At 36.6% G+C, this 24211-nt stretch overlaps 1 protein-coding gene across 3 annotated transcripts in view; it reads left to right on the top strand.

Annotated features, from left to right (window-relative positions):
* The window catches only part of DTL (denticleless E3 ubiquitin protein ligase homolog), a 48583-nt gene extending 46535 nt beyond the window's left edge, over positions 1-2048 (top strand). For all 3 annotated transcript variants that reach the window (XM_051998431.1, XM_051998432.1, XM_051998430.1), the window contains exon 16: positions 8-2048. The gene's annotated coding sequence lies outside the window, so the exon portion shown is untranslated. The remainder of the gene's footprint in view (positions 1-7) is intronic.
* Positions 2049-24211: the final 22163 nt, after the last annotated feature.

Below are 24211 nucleotides of genomic sequence, written 5' to 3'. Positions count from 1 at the left end.
TTTAAAGGAAATACCTCAACGTTGAAAAATCAGCATGAAAAGCTGTGGCCTGGAGGTAGCTTAGTGCCTGGTTCTATTGGCATAGTATAAATTCTGCATCTGAAAGGAAATGCAGGATTGTATTTTTAAAAGTTCCTTTTAAAAATAAATTATTTTCCATAGAACATATTAGGATAACTAATTCTCTTTGGAGAAAAAATATAGCTGTTCTGCAATAATAGCATAGCAACTTCCATAGGCACAGGACCTAGTCATGTAATTCTCTTCAGTGCTGAGTGGCCAAAGAGGCCAGGTGAAGTCTTCTGAAGCTTCGGATCTGCTCAATGTTGTATTCTTTTGTATAGCAAAAATGCATGGCTATTTATGAAGAAATTTTGTAATTTGTTGTAAATATGAAACTTCTATTTGGGTGACTTTTAGTATTACCCAAAAAATTAAATAAATTAATAAAAAACGTTTGTTTTTATTTACCCTGACATAATATTAAAATAGTCCTGGAGAGAAGCAGAATTTTTTTTTTTTTAGATTTGGATTGGTAAATTATTCTTATTATAAGGCTAATAATAATAACAATTTGGACATAGAGAAAAATTATAGATCTGGAAACACAAGAATACTCCCACTTCCCCCTTAGAACTGTATCATTTTTGACACATCCAGCTCAAACCTCATCGCTCTGAGCCTTAGTTTCCTCATTTATGAAATGGAGTTCTTTTGCACTACTTATTTGTTGTACAGAAACTACTTAAAAAATTTAAAGCACCACAGGAAAGTGTTATGTTTGAGGCAGTAAGAAAAGAAGAGCTTGGGATTTCTTCCTTTGCTTGATTCCTTATTCATTTTGCAGGGGTTTTTTTGTTTGTTTGTTTTTTGTTTTTTTTTTTTACATGCTGTTGTAGTAATTCAAGAGCTGGGATACAAAGGCAAAATAAAATAGTCCCTGTCCTTCAGTAGCTTGAATTGTACTGGGGGGGGAAAGCATATACTCAGATCAACAAAACAGTTTCTATATAGATCAATTTTTGGAGAGTGAAGAAGACGCTAACAACTAGGAAGATCAGATCAGCTTTGATAAAGGAGATAGCACGTGAGGGAAAGCTGACTGAGGACAGTGCAAAGACACTAAGAAGGAAGGCAAGAGGAGGAAGATAGAATGTCGACTTTGAATGTGAAGCAGTTGTGGAATAACCCTGGAGAAGGTTGTAGCCAAGTTGTGAAGGGCTTTGAATGACAAGAGATGCCATATTTTATCGTAGAGGCAGGAGAGAGTCACCATAATCTAACATTTTTATGTGCCAGAAAACTGTGTAAAGTACTTTACAGATACTTCATTTTATCCTCCAAACGACTCTGGGAAGAGGGTAGGTGCTGCTGTTATCTCCATTTTACAGATTAGGAAACTGAGGTAAACAGCTTGTGACTTGTCCTGGGTCACACGGTGAGGTCAAATTTGAACCTGACTCCACTCCCTGAGTTCTAGCCACTGCCACCTAGTGGCCCCTCGTTGGACCCCTAGCTGCTGCTGGATCAACAACAATTAAGGGTTCGCCTTGCAAATAAATGTTCTATTGCTTCATGTTTCAGCACATTTACAAAGTAATCTATTTCACTGTTGTACCTATATAGCTTTTGTTTACAATTCAAATTTTTTTCCGTTTAGTATAAGAAAAATACAAAAATAATAATCGCAAATCTGGATTAGAATGTAGTTTACTATTTAACATTATTGGGGATGGAAGCAATGAATAAGCACCCCCTTTCAACTCAGAAAAAAGATATAGTTTTTCAGTCAACTGAAGGCAAGATGCTGAAACCTAGTCAAGTCCTAATTTGCTGAATTATATCTTTCTAGTATTCTCTGTATTTAGGAAGTATGATTGCAGGCCAAACTGCTTGCCTTCATGCAATTTTCTTCTTCCTGGTTCTCTACCTATAACACCAGCAGTGTATACCTTGACTCGTAGGTATTGACAAGTTACAACATTTGTAAAAAATGTGTTTAGCAGACTTAACTTCTTAATAAACTTAATGACTTACTTTTGAACTGATCTGGAGCCTTCTTTTTATACAAGTATATTTTCAATATGTAATTTGTAGACAAATACTTAAACTACCATTTTTTTCTCTACCCTGATTTGTTTTTATTGGGGCTGGGAGGTGGGAAGGAATGTTATCCCAGATCTCTGTATTTACTAATTATGAAAACATGCTTCATTTCAGAGTACCTGGCTCCACGGTTTGAGAGTCATAGGAATTAATTTTGTCTTGTTTGTGGGCGTTATTTGTTGGCTTTCTTTACTTTTCTTCATTCTTTTGTCATTTTAGTTTTATTTTGTCTTATAAAAGTTTTAGTTCCTATTTAGTAGATTGTGTTTTTAAATCATTTAGCATTTCTGCATCTGTTTCCTCTTCTCTAACATAGGCATAATATTTAACATAAACCTTATGAGAATCAAAATGAGAGGAATGTATGTATTTTGTAATTGTAAAGCATAACACTGATGGTATCCATTAATTGTAATTTTCCTTTTCTAATTCCATTATGTCTTAAGTTCAAACAAGGATTGCACTTACCACTTCAAAAACATCACCTGTGAATGAATATACAGAAAACGATAAAATTGCTGTCAGCTTTAGCATACAAAATGGTCATGTTAAACGAATCTTTTTGTTAAGTTTCTAGTGTTAGATGTGCCCCTTCATTTACATTTCAGCAAAACTGGCTTACACTTTCCTGAATTTTTGCATTCCATCTCTAACCCTTTGTCTTTTCATAGACTGTCCCTGTGTTTATAGTGCTTCCTCCCTTCACCTCTACCAATCCTGGCTTCCTTCAAGGTTCAGATCATGGGCCACCTCCTATCCTTTTGTTAGTTCCCACCTCTTAGGTAAATTTAGATATACCCATTGGCTTATATTCTGTACCACTTCAGTAGAATGTCAATTCCATGAGAGCAGGATTAGTTTTTAGTTTTGTTTTTATACCAGCAGCACCTAATCAACATGGTATTTGGCACATTGTAGGCACTTAATAAATAGTTGTTGTATTTTACTTATGGAAAATGAATTCTATTATGTCTTTGTCTTATTGTGGGAGGGAATAATTTACCAACATTGCCAAGAGTAGCATTTGTCACCATTGTTTTCTTTTCCTATTTTTTTTACATGTTAAAATAAATTTTAAAGCTTTTTATTTTCAAAATACATGCATAGTTTTCAACATTCACCCTTGCAAAACCTTGTGTTCTAAATTTTTTCTCCCTCCCTCCTCACTCCCAGACAGCAAGTAATCCAACATATGTTAAACACGTGCAATTCTTCTATACATATTTCCACAAATATCATGCTGCCCAAGAAATATCAGAACAAAAAGGGAATAAAACAAGAAAGAACAAAATGCAAGCAAACAACAACAAAAAATGAAAATACTATGTTGTGATCACAGGCCTCTCTCTGGGTGTAGATGGTTCTCACTGTCACAAGACCATTGGAACTGGCCTCAATCATTGTTGAAAACAGCCACGTCCATCAGAATTGATCTTGGTATAATCTTGTTGCCATGTATAATGATCTTCTGATTCTGCTCACTTCACTTAGCATCAGTTCGTGTAAGTCTCTCCAGGCCTCTCTGTATTCACCCTGCTGGTCATTTCTTACAGAACAATAATATTCCATCACAACCATAATTTATTCAACCATTCTCCAGGTTTCTTGCCACTATAAAAAGGGCTGCCACAAACATTTTTTGCACATGTGGGTCCATTTCCCTCCTTTAAGATCTCTTTGGGATATAAGCCCAGTAGAGACACTGCTGAATAAAAAGGTATGCACAATTTGGTAACTTTTTGAGCATTGTTCCAAATCATTCTCCAAAATGGTTGAATCAGTTCACAACTCTACCAACAATGTATTAGTGTCCAGTTTTCCCACAGTCCCTCCAACATTTGTCATTGTCTTGTCCTGTCATCTTAGCCAATCTGAGAGGTAACTCAGAATTGCTTAATTTACAGTTCTTTAACCAATAGTGATTTAGTGCATTTTTCATATAACTAGAAATGGTTTTGATTTCATCTGAAAATTGTATGTTCATATCCTTTGTCCTCATTGTTTTCAAAACCCATTGGGAAAAAAATGTAGAAAAGTAAGAAGAGGAAGAACAGAAGATTATTTTGCTGATCCTAGCAGCATGACTGAAAATTGGGGGGAAATGAGCTTCAAATCATGCCTGCAATCCTGTTTGGAAAACAACCATTTTAATTTAATTTTAATTGGTCAAATGTAATGAAATTTTACCCTAACTATATTAGTGTTAGATTTTGAGCTCATCAAAAATAATGGTAGTCATAAATCACCTGACCTTATTTAGTGTCCCTTTCAAATACTGCATTTGGTTTCAAGCGTTGAGTTTTACAGAACAGCTTGATCATTTGATAAAGTCCACTTATTTTTAGGGATACAATCCAAGGCTAAATGAGGTTTCAGTAAAACTTACTTTGCCTAGTCAGAGTTTGGACAATTAAGATGCTTTGTACTTTATCTTCATTATGCCAGCAGTAGTGCATTACTAATGTCCTCTTTATCTATATAAAGGATTGGAGGTGACTTGGACTGTGGTTCAACTGAGGGAGGGACTCAAATACTTGATTGTCTGACCAGAACGTTCATCACTAATGTTATAAGCTTCCCCTGAGCCACCAGTGTTCCCTTTCCAGTCTCCTAGTGACTATCAGACATTTGGAAGGTACTGGCCAGGAATGAAGAGAAAACTCACTACCTTCCATGCAAATATTTCTAGTTGCAAATTACTTTTATCAGCCCCAAACTTGAGACCTTGCCATAATACTGGCAGCCAGCCACCCATGTAGTTGTGGGATATTGTTGGAAACCTGTTATTTGCTCTTATGTATTGGTTGGATGGTTACAAACTATGCTCATCTAGTGTCTTATTTTCCTATCAGATGCAACATGATTTTAACATTTTATTAGTAGCCAAGAATACAGTTATATAAGCCTAACTTGGTCAGCATTTCATTCCTTGGTTCAAAACTTGGTTTTCCATTTTGGTGGAAAAACCAGCTGGATCAGCTTCTGGGCCTTTTTAAGTTTTAAGTGACCACTAAAATCTTTCGGTTATATTAAGAAGTTAAAGAATCTTAAGTTTATTAGCTCTCCACTGAAATTGTTATACCTGTAAGTAAGAAGAAGTGACATTTTTACAATAAAAAGATGAGGTAAATTGGACCCTTAGATACCTCCTCTGATAACCTAGGAGGGAAGATTTCAGGAATACACAGAATCCCTTTTATGCTTAATTTCAAAGATATAATTATGTTTTATTTTAAATTTGCTCTGTAATCTCATAGTTGATTGCATTCATGTACCTTCCTAATTTGACCTATTTGATTTCTGTTCAAACTATTACAGGAAATTGGAATAGCATCTATTCCCAAACACATTTAGTGGGAAAGTCAACAAGTTTTTATTAAGTACTTAACTCTATATCTAGTCACTCTGCTAAGAATTTGGGATTAAGAAAAAGTTTTTTGTTTTTTTTTAATTGTCCATGGAGCTCACATTGTAATAGAAGAGAAAAACATGTAAATTATCATGTTCACATTAAATATACACACAGATGGGCTGTAATCTCAGAGGGAAAGGCATTACCAGCAAAGAGATGGAGAAAAAGACCTCCAAGATGTAGAAACTAAGTTAGAGGAGGACAGGCATTCCAGACATGGGACACTCTGGACAGATACAGACGTGGGAGATCATGCCGTTTTTAAGGAACAAGAAAATCTAGGTGACTTGATTGTAGAGTGCATGGACTAAAACGCAAGTCTGGAGAGGCAGGAAGGAGTCATGTAAACAGTATTAGATGCCAGTCAAAGAACTTTGGTCCTGCAAGGAGCAGACGAGTCACTGAGTTTTACCAAATGTAGAGGAACAGGCAGGGAGAGGGACATGGTGAGACCAACATTTTAGGAAAAGCATTTTGGCAGCTGATCAGAGGATAGGTTGGAGTTAGGAAAAGCTGAGACAGGAAGACCAACTGGGAGGCTTGTGCAGAAAGCCAGGTGAGAAGGGATCTATAGGAGGAAGACTGAAGGTAGGAAGGACAAGGTTTGACAACAGGCTGGCTATGAAGCATCAATTCAGCCAAGCTGCTGAGAATGGGGGGAAGGGGAGGGAGGAGGGAGAGAGAAGAGGCAGAGAGATGAGTTGATTTGAACATTTGTAATGTACAACATCTGGGTCCAGATGTCCAAAAGGCAGATGACAATTAGGGACTGGAGCTCTTCAAAGAGATTTGTATTGAATACAAAGATCTGGAAATCATTTGCATAGAGATAATCATTGATCTCATGGGAGCTGATGAGATCACCAAGTAAGATGGCTGGAGTGGGGGGTTGCGGGGGGGAGATGTGGGAAGAAGGGAGGAAGCCTTCCTGGGACAGAACCTAAATTAGTTGGCATGACATGAATAAATTAAGATCTTGCAGGAAAATGAGGAGCAGAAGAGTATAATAACCAGAGAGAAAGTAGTATCCAGGAGGAGATGATTGATAGAAATGGATTTCAAGTATTACAAAGAAATAGCTAATGATTGAGACATTTAGATTTCACTGAAGTATAAAGCACAACACTATTAAGAGTCATAATTGGAACCTAAAAATTTTCACAATTCCATCTTGATACATAGCCCTACCTAACACTAGAATTCATCCTTCATATTGAAAAGAACTCCAACCTCTTATTGTGCTATGCACTTATTCAAGATACAAAGAGGCAAGGTCTCTGTCCCCAAGTAGCTTACCCTCCTTTCAGGTCTCTTGGAAGAGAAGGTAGAAGCTAGCTACTTGCCTGCACAATCAAATCAAAACTCTCAGTAGCTCAGTTCCCACAAGGTAATAAGGGTATTGTGTGATTTGCTGTCCATCATATTTGAAAGTGACTGAACTGATCATTATTGAGAGTTGTTGCTTTATGATAGAGGAGGATGTGATGTAGATTTAAGACTAACTCGCATCTCATCTGAGATGCTGGCTCTGACCACAAGCAAGTAGTGTTAGTTGCCCTAATGATCAGTTTCTTCCTCTGTAAAATGGGAATAATAATGTTTGTTATTTTAACTCTACTGTGCTGTATATTGTCATACATGCTGTCTCGTTTCTTTCCTGTCCTTTTTTACCCCTTATGATAAGCAAGTCAAGTAGTTAAAACAAGAATGATTATCCCTCTTTAATAGCTGAAAAAAACAGACATAAGAGGATAATAACTGGAGATAGCTAGGTAACTGGATAGAGAACTAGACCTGGACACTTAAAAGTTGTGTGACTTTGGGCATTTATTCTGTGTGCCTCCATTTCTTCATCTTCAAAATGCAAGTATTACACATAGTATCTATCTCCCATGACTTGTGAGAATAAAATGGAATAATATTTATGGAAGCTGATTATCTGTTATATAAATCTTTCAGCTTCTTTAAACTTTCTTCCTGACTGCTCATTTTTGCTTTAACCCCTTCCTTCCCCACAAAAAAGGAAGTTGACTGAGGAAAGAAATTAAAATTAAAACTAGTGACTAATGATTATATTATTACATTAGTATAATAATTACAAAATTATAATTCTATTCCCTGGATTTATAGGATTATGTATTTAGAATTTGAAGGGACCTTAGAGGTCACCTTATCCAGTCTCCTCATTTTGCAGGGTAAGAAACTGAGGCCCACAGAGCTAAAATAACCTGCCCAAAGTCATATCGGTAGTAAAAGACCAGGAATTCAAACTCAGGACCTGTGATTCCAAGTTCAGTGTTCTTCCCATTGTACCACACTGCCTCCTTAGTTCTCATTTAATGAAACTATCTCTTCTCACTGCCAAATGTATTCACCCTTTATCTTCAGATTAGGATTCACGTCTCCTTGACACTTCCTAGCCTATTCTATGCTTCCAAATTATGCTTTTTCTACTTGGTTATTTCACTGGATCAGTAATGGTGACCTGGACTTCTCCCCAGGTTCTTTTGGCCCTGACGTTTCATCTTGTGCTGGGGCCTAAGTCTCCACAGAACTTCCCAGACAGATCCACTCATTGTGTGCCCCGTTCCCAGCTCTCCTTTATTTACTTTGTGCCATAGTTTAGAATATAGATTCCTTTAGGATAATGTAATGCAGGGATTGTCACTTGCTTCTATTTCTATCAGCTCTTAGCACAGTACCTGGCACCTAGTAATTGCTTGGTAAATGTTTTCTCTCTCACTGTGAAAACTGCCTGCCACCAAAGTCACCTTAAGATTTCTCTGGGAAACTCCCCCAACTGGGGACTTGGTGGGCAGCAGAGAACCTTTGACTGTTGCTGCTGCTGCTATTTTAAGACTTTGGTTCCAAGTTCACAGGGCAATTCCTGCAATGTGACTTATCAGGAGGCAGGATATACAGCTCTGCAACAAGATGGGGAGCTTGCTCAAATTGCCTTCCCCAAACTTCTGTGCTCAAGTTACCCTTTTAAATGGAGGACTTAAGGATTGAATATTTTTCCTTGCTACTATTTTTGATGCTCTGAAAATACCCCACAAACAGTATTTCTAGAGAATATAATTCTATGCTATTGAAATAATGAATTAGAAATAAAGCCATTTGACCCTGCTGTAGATAAGAAATTAGCAAATATTGTCATACCAAATCACTCAATGATTATTCAGTGTAACTGTCTTCCTCTTCTTAATTTCTTAAGGTTACTGCCCTCTCACACAACACACCCCAGAATGGATACATACAGTTTTCTAAGAAGTCCTTGAGAAGGGTGAGGAGCTCGCTAAGTGTGACTGATAAACCTTTTATATTTGGAAAAACAGCCTGTGAGTTGGAGAAGGGATCTATAACACAGGGAAAAGTCCTTCTAAGCAAGCATCACATATGGGATCTCCTGTCTCATTTGGTCCCAGGTCCTGAAGATAGAGTGGCTTGGACAGCTTAATTTAGGACTAAGGAACTCTGTTTAAAACTGAGGTCCGTGCTGAGGCAAGCATGATGGTCCTCTATTTCAGAGAGGAAGAGATAAGACATTAAAGGAAACTATAAAAGCTGGGGTGGGGTACGGTGGAAGGGGCATCTGGTGTGGAGATGGCAAGGAAGTGTCCGGAAGGCCAAGGGCAAAGTCCAAAGTTCTAGTGGGGATGACAGCCAGAACAGACAGCATGAAGTGGAGATGATTGGGAAGTATTGGGCAAGATAGGAAAAAAGCTCTCAGAGCATGAATCCCAGGCTTAAGAGTCCAAGGTTCCAAAGGATTTAGAATGAGAGATGAGGATGATGGCCAAAGTAGATGCAGCTTGGTGTGAAAATAGAAAGTAAATGCAAACATGGTTTTCATATTAAAGCTATTATATATCAACTTAGTTAAGTGTGAGGGGTCTGAAGGAAAGAAAAACCCCAAAGGCATGAAAAAAATCTCAAATCCTATTAATCCTGAAAGAGTGACAAAGCTCATTAAGTTCTACAACTGAATCCGGCTATCTCACAGTTGCATGAGATCCTACCATGCTTATTGTTGGTTAGCTAAAAGGTGTTGAACTAGGAGAGCAAAATGCTGCCTTAAATACCCCCTTCCATGAGGTCTCACATTCATATAGCAAAATGACTCCAGATTCATTTGCAGGGGTCCTCAAACTACAGCCACAGGTCAGATGCAGCAGCTGAGGACGTTTATCCCCTTCACCCAGGGCTATGAAGTTTTTTTATTTAAAGGCACACAACACAAAGTTTTTGTTTTTACTATAGTCCAACCCTCCAACGGTATGAGGGACAGTGAACTGGCCCCCTATTTAAAAAGTTTGAGGACCCCTGCATTAAATTTTAAAGCTATGACAACAGAGATAGTCTTTGATCAAAAGTACTAGGCAAAGTGTAAAACGGGAGATGGCTATTTACAAGTTGTTTGCCTCTGCCACAGGAGATTCAGGGCAGAGTCCAAACTGAAGTGGGATTCTCTGTGGATGGGACAGCTGTAATCTCCAGTCTCCTATTTGTGGATGGCATACTCTTTGCTCTAAGCTCTGTAATACTGCAGTCTTCTGTACAAGATTGTGACCACTCTAAGAGTTTGATCTGACCATCCACACATGAAAACCCAAGCAGATGAAGAATGTTGGTCAGATTTTGACAACCTTTAGAGGTTTCTTAACCATTTTTTTTTTTTATCCTAGACTCTGATGAAGCTTTAGAACCTCTACCTCAGAGTAATATTTTAAAATGGACAAATTAAAAGCATAGCATTACAAAGAAAGCCAATTATGTTGGGTTTTAATTTTTTTAATTTAATTTATTATTATTATTTGCTGAGGCAGTTGGGGTTAAGTGACTTACCCAGGGTAACACAGCTAGGAAGTGTTACATATCTGAGGCCAGATCTGAACTCAGGTCCTTCTGACTTCAGGGCTGGTGCTCTATCCACTGCACTACCTAGCTGCCTCAGTTTTAAGATTTTTATTAAATTTTGAATTAATTACATTTTAACCAAATTAATTCTCAACTATAATATGGAATAATAATAGCACCTACCTTACAGGGTTGTTGGGAGGAACAAATAAAATGTTTGTGAAATGTTTAGCACAGTGCCTGACATATAGTAAGCACTTAATAAATTTTTGTCTTCCTTTTCCTTTTTCTTCCTTTTCTCCTTTCCTTCCTTCCTTTCTTTCTTTTCCTTCCTTTCTTTTCTTTCTTCCTTTCTTCTGTTTTCCTTCTTTTCCTCCTTGCTTTCTTCCTCTTTCTCTTCTTTCCTTCAGTACAAATAAACAGTAAGTTGGACCCATAATTAAATAGGAGAGCAGTGTATATTACCTTTAAGTATCCACAAAGCTCCTTTAATGACCTCAAATTTTCCCCAGAAACAAAGTCCCATCTTTATAAAAAGCAGCTAATGTAAAATTTTGAGTTAAAGAATACAACAGTCTCCAAAGAATTAAAAATAAATGTCACACAAAGGGAAATGGAGAGGTATGTGGAAGTAAGCAGTCTGCAAAATAGAACAAATAAGAGACTTCAAAGATGAAATAGGGTAAAGAAAATTATCAGGAAAGTGTATAAATAAAAAAAAAATGGTAAGAGTAAAGAAGAATAAATAAATGGAAAGCCAGAGGCTCCCATTGATAACTTGTGATATTAATTAGAAAGGAAGATGTCAGCAAGAGTTGAGTGAAATGGGCAGACATGGATGGATGACTAGTAACATTCACATCAACATACATGTATTTGATTATTTTAGAGTATTGGGGCATATTGGACCACATAATTTCCCTGTTCAAAAGTCTCCAGTGGTTCCCCATTTTCTTTGGTCTAGCATTTGAAGCCCTCTTTAACCTGCCTCCAAACCTATTTTCTGATCTAATGTCATAGTTATATTGAAAAGGATATAACAGTGTTGGCTCTTTGCCTTCTCCATCAAATCAAAACTACTCTAAAAGAACTCATTTTCTGAATCTGTAAAAAATGGGGCTTAGGAACTGTGCCAAAATTTTTTGAATTTGAAATTGAAGAAGATACTATAGACTTGACCACCAGTCTAACTAGATTACTTTCCATTTTCCAATCATGATCCACTTACTCTGCTCTCCACCTTCCCCCTGACCAAAAAGAAAAAAAAAAATGCATTGGCTCCCTGCATCTCCACCTGTCGAAATTACTTCTTTTAATGCCCAACTTGGATGTACCTTCTTTATGAAGTCTCATCAGAACAGCGGGAAAGGGTCTCTTCTCTCCTTCTCTCTTAGTACTTCATATGAAACTCTCTTTTATACTTGACTATACAAATATATTCAATCCTTAACTTTTGAAGAAGGAACATTCCAAAAAATGACATGAAAGTGAAAAAAAAAATGTTGATACACTGAACCTATAGGAAATAGGGGTTTAGGTTCCCATAACCACCAAAAACTATAATTTACTAGAGATTGCTGAAAATGCATATATTTCTTATAACAAAACATTAATTCTGATAATGTGCATTTTTCCTAACAATAGCCATGCAGTAATCTATAAAATACAATGCATAAAATAAAACTAGTAACAAAAATTTTTTTTCACTAATAATTCCTTATAATTATTTCGCCTTTTGTGCTATCTCAATTGAAGAAAAAACAAATTTCAGACTATATTCATTTTTCACAATATGTGAAATATACACTATATTTGCTGAACAGCAAATAAAATTCTTAAAACTAAAGCATTTTTTAACCTGAATCTTACTTTCCACTGTATCTTATGGTGATCTGAGATTACTGTATACTATATTTATTACACTGTATACCATACTGCTGTAAATCTCCTTACCTTGGCTACGTTCCGAAAACCAAGAGGAGATACTGCTGGGATTTTATTCCCTGCTGTCTGAAGATGCTGAAACTGCCAAGCTTTCTACATTACCTCTGACACCTTCACAGCTGGTGGATGCCACTCGAGATTGGGAAGGACACACCAAGTTGATGTTCAACCTTGAGGCTGTAATAAGTGATGGGATTGGCAGCCTGGATGTCTCTTGATTAGGACAATGGCAGTTAACAGACATTCTGACAAAAGTATCTTTATTTTCTCACTAAACCTCATCATTATCTTTTCACAGTTGACTTTAGAATCCAGAGGACTTGCAGGCTTTGGGAGCACAACTGCAATACAAAACTTGAGTTTTAAAGGCAAACATTGAAAATATGCAATGAAGGCATAAAGAAGGACTCTTTACAAAGGTGGGGAGAACAAGACCAGTGAAGCACCTAGTAGAGTACCACTCACTCCACAAACTTGAGCACATCAGGCCTCTTTATTTTATTTTTTTTTATGTTTTTCCCTAATCTGCATAGTTAGGAATGTGTGGGATTGCCAACTTGAAAATGAAAATGACGTTACTAATACAATCACATGAATGCTTGAAGTAAAAAAAGTGGAATGTGTGTGAATGTTGAAAATAATCTCTACTTGTATTATAGTCATCTGTACATAGATAGAATTTACTAGGCTTCAGGAATAACTGTTTATATGCCCAGAATTATAACTATATATTTTTTACTTAAATTAAATGCAGTTTAGAACAACTTGTTAATTCTTATTACTTATCTTCCTGTTTTCTCTGACAGTATTTCCAATTCCATTATCTCCTTTTTTATTTTATTTTGGCCACTGAACTTAGTTGACGAGCATAGGAAGTCAAATTTTTGAGTTCAATTCCCCAGTGGGGCTGGTTAGTTTCATCCTGTTCTGCTATCTAAGATGTCTCACAAATACATGTCGTGGACTAATTTCAAATTCCTGAATCCCAAAGCCATTGCTTTGGCACAATAGAATCCTACTGGCATCTGCAGAACCAATGGGCTAGTACGTAGAAAGATCACCGGCATTTGCCCTGGCTCTCATTCTACCTTAATTAATCTTGCTATTAAATCAGTAATCCTAAAGAATGGGGATCCCTGATGGCAATCTTCTCAAAAATCTGTTTTTCCAGGTGCCTCTTATTTAAGGGATGTCAATCTTGTCTTCTGTCCTATACTATCATGAGACTTTATCCTTTTTCCTTATATTCCTTTGGAAAAAAGGAATTTTTCCTTAGATTCCTTTGCATACTTTCTTTTTGCTGCTGTGGAAGTGACAGCTCTGATCATTTTTCCTATTTCTTGGCTACTTCCTTTTTCATATTCCTGGCCTTATCTTCCTTATCAGACTGGACTTGGAATTAAGAATGAAGGCCTGAATTCAAATACCTCCTCCAATACAAATATCATGGATGCAGGATCACAAAGGATCTTTAGGTCCTTAATTTCTATTAGCTCTTTTTTTTTTTAACCTGTAACCTGGGAATAATAAAAGCACTTCATTTATTGGGTTGTTATGAACACCTAATGTACAAGGCTTTGCCATCTTTAAAGAGCTATCATGCTAGCTATCATGTTAAGCTCCCCACCTTGCTATTATTATGTTAATTAAACTCAGGACCTGAAGACTACTGCCTGCTTCTCTACCTTTTGTGTGTGATAATATCTGAGAGGCCATCTAGCCCAACCTCAACATGAAAAGAATCCTTACTCTAAATAACATACTGACATCTGGAGGTGGAGAGGTGGCCATGGCCATATCTAGATGTCATTGAATACTAAATCTGGACTGGAAAGGTCCTCGGAGATCATTTAGTCTGATCCCCTCATTTTGCAAATAAAGTAGCTAAGTTCCACAGAGGCCGTCCTGAAGGTCATATAGTAAATAACAGGCAGAGCTGGAGACCTTCTCCAGATTTAATATTTAGTTAATAAATTCAGATAACTACAAAAAGTGTGATTGAGCTACCCTGTGAGTGTGATTTTTATCCTGCTTTGATCATTGTCCTGGATGGTGAGGTGAGGAGAATGGCAAGTTCATTTTACAGACGAGGAAACTGAGACAAACAAGGTTAAGTGACTTGCTCAGGATCACACAGCTAGTTAAGTGTCCAAGGTCAGATTTGAATTCAGGATGAGGAGTCTTCCTAATTACATACTGGGCATTTTATCCACTGCATTACCTAACTGCCCTTGTCTACATATACTGTGCCCCCAAGAAATGTAAGGTACACAACCAAATAAATGCATGTTGAAATCTGTGCAATAAATATACTTTATCATTGGTGTTTTGTAAGTAGATGGAAAGATCACAGCCTTGATTGATTGTAAATTTCTTCTAGGATACTCTGTGGTATTCTAGGGTTTAATAAAATCAGCATAATATCATCTACATAAATAAACATCTAGAGTTCATTACTATCCACAGGAGATTACTCTTACACATAGACTCATTTAACAACTAGAGATTGTCTCTGCCCTCAAGGATATAACATTGTAAAGAGAAAGAAAAAATAAATGTCAATAGGTCCAGACTAAATAAAGTAGATTCACCATAGGCTTAGAAGGAAAGGAAGCTGGGCAACCCTCCTGCTGAAGGTGATTTTTTAACTGTCTTGAAGGCAATCAGAAATCCTAAGAGGCAGAGGTGAGGATGAGAGAATTCCAGACCTGAGGTGTAATGGGTAAAAACTCTGGAAAAATATTCTTGAGGTAAGGATTCTTAATAAGGTATTAACTCAGTGGAATTGATAAGACAATGGTTAATTTAGCATGGTGATTAATGGTTCTCTAGTTCAGTATGATTGATTTAATCTTACAATAAATAATGTAAAAATCTTACAAAAAATCTTACAATAAATAAATAAAAAAATAAATACAATACAAATAAATCTTACAATAAAATAATAATAAATATTTCCTAGTGATATAATGATTGGCTTATACCGAGGTATGATGAATGGATTCAATTGTAATAGAATGACTAAACTGGGGACAAACTCGGCCACAAAAGAGCAGACTTGACCAGCCTCATGGTGGCTTTCCTGCCTTCATCATCTCTCCACTAAGACCAAGGACTCAGCTGGTCCCAAGATCCTCCAGAGAGCTAGTCTGAACACTATATTTTAACCCACCCAGGTGTGGGGGCTCTAGAAAGCAGGACATTACATTGAGACGTGCAGACTGCTGACGCAGACTGGGAGATTGAAGGAGACAATAAAGACTTTGGACTTTATTTCTAACTATTCTGCTGAGACCAAGGCTGGTCCCAACGCCCTCCAGAAAGCTACTCGGAATATTACAATGAAGGACAGCCAGTCCAGGGATACAGAGATGAAGACAGATGTGCTATATGAGAATAACAAGCAGTACAGGGTACCATAGTGTGCACAGAGGGGAATAATGTGAAAAAAGTCTGGAAAGCTAAGGATGGGCCTGGTTGCGTAGAGCTGAGTTCCTTCCCTGGCAGTGGTGAATAGCTTTAGTTAGCATACATCATCCTGATTTATCCCTCACTTGATGTTTATTGCCAGAGTATTGTTGAGCAGCTGGAAAAGATTTGTAATCATTCAAAGGAGTTTGGCTGTCCATCCACACAGAAAAGACTTAAGTGGATGAAGAATGTCTAATGTTCAGCATGCATTTGGATGGATATCTTTAAGGATTATGCTTATATGGATGGGAAATGGGAAGAGAAAAGAATAATATTAAGTGCTTTACAAATTGAAACTATTGAAAAGATGCTCCAATTCACTATGGATCAGAGAAATGCAAATTAAAACAACTCTGAGATACCACTACACACCTCTCAGATTGGCTAAGATGACAGAAAAAAAGATAATGACGAACATTGGAGGGGATGTGGCAAAACTGGGACACATATATTGTTGATGTAACTGTGAATGGATCCAACCATTCTGGAGAGCAATTTGGCACTATCCTCAAAGAGTTATCAAACTGTGCATACCCTTTGACCCAGCAGTGTTTTTTATTGGGTTTATATCCCAAAGAGATCTTAAAGAAGGGAAAGGGACCCACATGTGCAAAAATGTTTGTGGCAGCCCTTTTTTGTAGTGGCCAGAAAATAGAAACTGAGTGGGTGCCCATCAATTGGAGAATGGCTGGGTAAATTGTGGTATATGAATGTTATGGAATATTATTGTTCTGTAAGAAATGACCAGCAGGATGAATACAGAGAGGCCTGGAGAGACTTAGATGAACTGATGCTAAGTGAATTGACTGGAACCAGGAGATCATTATACACGGCAACAAGAAGACTATATGATGATCAATTCCAATGGATGTGGCTTCTTCAACAATGAGATGATTCAAACCAGTTCCAGTTGTTCAGTGATGAAGAAAGCCATCTACACGCAGAGAGAGAGAACCATGAGAACAGAGTATGGACCACAACATAGCATTTTCGTGCTTTTTGTTGATATCTGCTTGCATTTTGTTTTCCTTCTCAGGCTTTTTTTTTCTTTCTAAATCCAATTTTTCTTGTGCAGCAAGATAACTGTATAAATATTTCTACATATATTGGATTTAACATGTATTTTAACATATTTAACATGTATTAAGCTACCTGCCATCTAGGGGAGGAGGGAGGGAGAAGGAGGGAAAAATTTGGAACAAAAAGTTTTGCAAGGGTCAATGTTGAAAAATTACCTGTGCATGCTTTGTAAATAAAAGACTTTAATTAAAAAAAAAAAAAACCTACCCAGCAAAGCTGAGCATAATTTTACCCAGAATAAAATAGATATTTAATAAAATAGAGGACTTTTGAGCATTCATAATAAAAAGACCAGAGATGAATAGGAAATATAATATTCAGCAGAAGAATCAAAAGAAGCATAAAAAAATTATGAATGAGAAATCAGAAGGAAGCTAATAAGGTTAAATTATTTACTTTCCTATGTGGAAAGACAGTACATGCAATCCCTAAGAGATAATCCCTATCATAATTAGGACAGTTAAAAGAATTCTACTTAGATAAAAGGCATGGATATTAGTCTATTATGTTGAGATGATTGTAAAAGAAAATTGGAAGGAAAGAGATGCACTGGGATAAGGAGAAGGGAGAGGAATAATGGAAGAAATTATTTCACATAAAAGAGGCACAGAAGGAAGTTTTTACAATAGGGGGAAAGGGCAATGCTTGAAGCTCATTCTCATCTGAATTAGTTCAAAGATGGAATGATACACACAGACACATTTAAAGGAAAGTAGTTGATGAAAGGGCTGAGAAATAGAGGAGTGATAAGAGGATAAGGACAAGCAGTAGTCAGAAGTAAAACAGATTTTTGAGAAGGGGACAAGTTCAAAAAAGAAAAGGATAGAGTGCAGAGGAAGATGACTAACAAGGCCTGAGTTCTTCCCCAAACCCTGCCAGAAGACTCAATACCTCAAAACAAATTGTAAGGGACAGAACTCGAAAAAAGAGAGGGTAGATCAGTTTTCCACTCCAAGACAGTTTAGAAGCTTGGCAAGAAAGGTCTGCTGCAAGATAATTGTATAAATATGTATGCCTATATTTGATTTGCATATATTTTTACTATGTTTAACATATATTGAATTACTAGCTATCTAGAGGAGGAAGTGGGGAATTAAAACAAAAGGTCAGTGTTGAAAAATTATCCTTGCATATGTTTTGAAAATTAAAAGCTTAAAAAAAAAAAAAATGTCTGTTGCCCCAGAGCGCAATCCAGCAGAGGTTGTGCCCCAGCAAACCAACAGTCAGCTTTGGGGGCTAGCAGTGGCAATTTCTGGATCTCTCCACCCACAGAATGTAAGAGGGTCAAACAACTGATCAGAAGAAGTTTGCAGGGTTCCATTTGCTGGCATCAGGGGCAGAACTCTGGTATTGCCCACACTTGGATTTGGATCATAATCCCTGGTCTGAGTAAGCACTTGCACACCAGAACTTGCCATTCAAGGGGAGCTGATCACAGTTCCAGGGCAGAAAAAAAGTGTTTGTGGTCACAGACCAGATTTAGGTCAGATGAACCAAAATAATTCCCAGCTGAAAACAACTGCACAAAACACCCAAAGCTTGAAGCAGTACCTGCTTCACTCCAAAGCAAAGCCTTACTTTAGGACAGAGTTAAAAGTCAAGAAATAGACTAAAAAAATGAGCAAATAGCACAAAAAGAGCCTGACTATAACAAGTTACTATGGCGGCAGAAAAGATCAACACACAAACTTGGAAGAAGACAACAGTGAAAACTATGATATCTAAAACCTCAAATAAAAATATAAATCGGTCTCAGAGTATGGAAGAGCTCAAAAAGCATTTTAAAAATCAAGTAATTATGGTAGAAGAAATATTGAGAAGAGAAATGAAAGTGGTGCAAGGAAATCCTGAAAAAAGAGTGAACAGCTTGGTAAAGGAAGCACAAAATAACCCAAAGAAAATAACATCTAAAAAAACAGAATAGGCCAAACAAAATAGACACAAAAATCTAATGAAGAGAAGAATATCTTGAAAAGCAAAATTGGTCAAATGGGAAAAGGTGCAAAAATTCACTGAAAAGAATAAACTTTTTAAAAAGCTAATTTGATGTCAACTGGTTGATTGATATTGGAAAATATAATTGATGGAGACTCATGAGTAATTATTTAAGAAGCCACAGTCCTTCAGTGTTATCTCTCAAATCCTGGGGGGACAATTGCTATTATAACTCTTTTCTAAAAGCTGATTTGATGTCAATTGGTTGATTGATATTGGGAAGTATATTTGATGGGGTATCATGAGTAATTATTTAAGAAGCCACAGCCCTTCAGTGTTACCTCTAAAATCTTGAGAGAACAATTGCCATTCTCCTTTCTGGGAATCTGATTGTTTAGGGCAAGGTAAGTAAGTGGCCTCAAAGGAGATGCTATAGAAATAAATAAGGACATTGCTATGTTTGGTGAGACTAGATTAGTCTTAAAACTATATTCTTAAATTTATTCACTTAATATTCCTATAAAAAAACTTAAAAAGAATAACTCCAAGAAGGAATAGATTTTTAAAAATCAATAATAGTGGGAAATTTTAATTCTCAAAACAAATTTAACAAATAGGTAGGCAAAAATAAGTTATGAAAGTAGTAAATAGAGTTGAGATATTTGGAGAGAATTAAATATGAAAAACAGAAAATATATTCTAGTGTTCATGAAACATATCACATAGCACAAAGAAAATTAAGGTAAATGTTGAAAAGCAGAACTTGGATATGACACATATGGATGCCAGAATGAAATAACACTTTAACATTGCTTAATTCCCTACTGTCTGTCCTTCAAAGCTAATGAAGTGTCTGAGTATTCAATGGTCAAGAGAATAAAATTTTGAAGTTGGGATTAGAAGGTTATTTTTCACCTATGAAAGTGTTAGTTGGTCCCTAAGCCTTAGTGTCTCTATGTAAAGTATGGATAATATGTATTGTTAATTTCTACTTACTTTTGTGGGGGATGGTAAGAGGTTAAGTACTTAAAAAGGATTTTGAAGTTGAATTACAAATGATGGTATTTTCTCAAACAAAAAAAGCATCCATACACCCTAACCCCTTCTAATTCTGACCATCCCTTCAATGAAACTGCCATTGATATGTGTAAATGATATGAAATGATCAAGAACTTCATATTTAAAAATGACATTGTTTAATAAATTATTTAATGTAAATTTTTAATGATTATATTTTAATGTAGCACTTTGTTTTATTCTGTATTTCTTGACAATTAGCTGAGTCTTGCTTTCTTCATATTCAACAAAATAACTCATCTTTGTAAAGTACAAATATGTGTATATATGTAATTTTTTTTTGAGATACAATGAATCTAGATGACCAGTTTTTAAGTGAGTTACTCATTTCCTGGCAGAGAAGTGATTGAATCAAGATTGAATCTTCAGACATGACCAATATGGGAATTTGGGTTTTTTTTGGCTTTGCATATTTGTTACAAGGGTCTCAAGTGTTGTCTTCCTTTATATTATTTTGTAGATTGTTCTCTGGTTTTACTCAACTCACTTTGCATACAAGTTCATACAAGTCTTTCCAGGATTCCCTCAATAGTCTTTTTTTTTTTTTTAATAGTACAATACCATTCCATTCCATTCCATAATTTGTTCAACTACTCCCCAGTTGGTAGGTACCTACTTTTTTTTTTTTTTAATTAAAAGGGAATGTTGTCTTCCTAGCAATGTGACCCTGGGCAAGTCACTTAACCCTAATTGCCTTAGCCAAAAAAAAAAAGGGGGGGGAGGAGGGATGCTGTAAGATAGGGGCTAAAGTTACTGGGGAAGATAGAAGAGGATCCTTGAAATCTGTAAATGATAGCCATGAGCCTAGTGATAAAGTGTTATAAATGTACATGAATTTGAAAATAGGAGAGTTTCCTGGAACTCAAAAATTTAAAAAGGAAAAAAATATATATATATATATATATATATATATATATATATATATATATATATATATATATATATAATTTTGTTTTAAATGTAACTGGAAGGGAAAGAAATAAATCAAACACAAAAGATTAAAATTAATTGAATTTTTGCTAGAAAAAAATAGAAGGAATAAAGCAATGCAGTCAAAAAAAAAAAAAAAAGGAGAATTTGTTGAGTGATTAGAGGGAAACAAGAGCATGAAAGCTGTAGTAAAGTATTGGACAGTCTGGAGTGATTAATGTTTTAGAAGAAAACTCCAGTAGATATAATAAGATTATGAGTATAATGACTAGGGATTAAGAGAAAGTGAGATTTCAGGTAAGGGGGTCGTAATAGAAGCAGTACATAGTAAAAGTGGAGGACAGAAGGAATTGGTTTGTAGTGATTTCAGGGACCATTCCTAAATCATCCCAGAAAAGAGATTTTTAACTTAGGTTTTTATTTTTTAATTTTTGATAACTACATTTCAATATAATATAGTTCCTTTGTAATCTTTGTATACTTGTTTTATGCATTTTAAAAACATTATTCTGAGAAAGGATCCACAGTTTTCCCAGACTTCCAAAGGGATTTACAAAAAAGAAAGAAAGAAAGAACCCCTGACCTAGAAACAAGCAGCAGTTTGGTTCCATATGGGTCAGAGGATCAAAGTATTCACAAGAAGAGAGGGAAACAGCAGCTACCTTTTGGTGGGATATGTTGCTTCATCTCTGTAGGTCTCAGTTTTCTCAACTGTAAAATGCAAAGGTGGAATTAAGTGGCCTTTGAGTTCCTGTCCTGATCCCAGGATCCTTGCTATTGCCCTGGATGGAATGAATGGCTCCCAAGAAACTCACATTTAAAAGGCACTTTCTTCCCAGTAGCTGAGAGGTGGGAGACTAGCTTCTGTGCAACCCAGATAATAACAGGTCCCATTTCTACAGTACTACAGGATTCACAAGAAAAATATGTATAATAGTCATGTAAGATTAGACAATTAAAAAAAAATCCTAACCATCTTCTGAATGGAGAAGCAGGAGCTAAGTTCAGTTTGGGGGGATACATTGATTAACTGCTTGAGTACTACTTGAGTAACTTACTCTATAATCGCAATGACTTGGATACCTTTGATTCAGGTAGATAGGTGCTGTAGGAGCTAGAGTGCTGGACTTAGAATCAGGGAGACTCAAATTCAAATCCTGCCTCAGACATGGTGGGAAATCACTTCTCTTTGCCTCAGTATCTTCAAAGGTGAAATGGGGATAATAATAGCACTTATCAGGTGTTATTGTGAGTCTTCAAGGAGATAATATTGGTAAAGCTCTTAGTGGGATACCTGGAACACAGTAGGTGCTTAATAAACGCTTGTGTCCTTCATCCACAAACATTTTTCTCATCTTGTTCTTGGGACTCCTCCATGAGGGTTCATCCGGCATGTTTGGGGGCCTTTTCTCCAGCTAGCAAGTCTCAGATGCAGGAATACACCTGGGCCAGCTCCAGAACAAGAGTTCTTACCATACCATTTCTCATGTCCCATTTGCCGTATCCCCCGCCAGAAGGAGACATTTTCAGCACAGGCACCCCCGCTGTGAGAATGGGAACATAAAGCCCTGCTCTTCTAGGTCAGCAGCCCTGTCCTATTTCTGCACATTGGCTCTGCTGACTAATGGCTTGTCCGTTGCTGCCAGTTTCCCATACTGAAGCAAGGGGAAAGTGAGAAGTCTGGATTGGCACCTTATTTTGGGAGCTGTCGTCAAAGGCCCGGCTCTTGGGTTTTGCAAGCCTGGCAGTCATCAGCAGCTATTACTACCCGCCTGCACTGCCAGTCTCTGCCTGGGCTTGGCTGCAGAACCAAGGGTTTTAATCCCTAGCTACAATGTTCCGTACACAGCAAGCACTCAGTAAGTGTTGGCTGGCCCACGGATGCATCGCCCAAATTCTTTGTACCTTGACTCACCTCTGCTAAACAGGGATTATAGACATATACACACACAAATTACATATGTATACATTTAAATATATATTTCGTTATATAAATATAACGAAATATATATTTAGTATATATCTAAACTATATGTGCATATGAATATATATACACATATGATATAGTTTACATGATCTATATAATTATATATGTATATAATATATATATAATTTATTGAATTTATTGAAATTCAGTCATTTTTCAGTTATGTCTAACTCTGTGTCACCTTTGGGTTTTCTTGGCAAAGATATTGATTGGAGTGGTTTGCTATTGCCTTCTCAAACTTGTTTTACAGGTGAGGAAAATAAAAATAAATGACTTGCCCAGGATCACAAAGCGAGTGAGAAAATGAAGCTTCCTGATCCCAGGCCTTGTTATATGTAATGCATTATATACAAATATTACATGTGTGTGTATAATATGTAACATATATGTGTGTATGTGCATATGCTAATTTTATGTGTATGTATATGTGTCTATGTGTGAGCATATGTGGGGAGAAGGAGGTATGTGTGTCTGTTCCCTGGATATGAACTATAGGTTAATCTCCCATAATACATTTCCTGCTCAGTCCCCTCCTGGACCCCCTGTAACAGGACTGTCTGAGAGAGAGAATGAGACTAACAAAAGAATACAATACTTCTCTAAAGAGAGATTGGTTCTAGTTCTGCTTTTTATATTAACCAGCTGTGTAAATTTGGTTTACAATCCCCTTACTCTTTCTGAATCTCAGTTTCCTCATTCATGAATTAAGGATCTTTAATTTCCCTCCCAGCTCTAATCATCTATATTTAAAAGGAAATGTTAAATTTGGGATATTTTCTTTTCTTTGGTCACTCTTGTTCCAGGCAAAACCACAAGGTCTTTGTATATCTGTTTTCTAGCTTAGAGTCTAAATATGTGTTGGATTGGATTAGATGTCTCCTGGCAATAGCACGGGTTCAGAGAGTTTAAATAAATGGGGATTGGTTGATTCCAAAAGCAGTGCTTCCATCTAAAGTTATTCTGACAATGACATTGAGTCCAGTACCTTCTCCCTCATTTGTATGGGATGAAGGATAAATGATATTTTATGATGGAGGGCTAATGGATAGATGGAGAGGAGAGAGAAAGGAAGAATATCTATTAAGCACCTACTATGTGCCAGGAGCTTATAAATATTATTTCATTTCATCTTCACAACAACTCTAGGAAGGAGTTGCATTTTACAGTTGTCCATGGTCACACAGTCTTTGAGGCAGGAGTTGAACTGATGTGTTCCTGACTCTAAATCCAGCACTCGAAATCACTGGAACATCTGGCTGACTATATTTTACATATGAAGCAATGGAGGCAGACAGAGGTTATATGATTTACTTATAATCATACAGCCAAGAAGTGTTTGAGGTCAGATTTGAATCCAAAACTTCCTGACCCAAGCCTTAGCTCTATTCACTGAACCTCTTAAAGGATGC

This window comes from Antechinus flavipes, chromosome 4 (assembly GCF_016432865.1).
Source record: "Antechinus flavipes isolate AdamAnt ecotype Samford, QLD, Australia chromosome 4, AdamAnt_v2, whole genome shotgun sequence".
NCBI lineage: Eukaryota > Metazoa > Chordata > Mammalia > Dasyuromorphia > Dasyuridae > Antechinus > Antechinus flavipes.
This window is presented reverse-complemented; position numbering and strand designations above follow the sequence as displayed.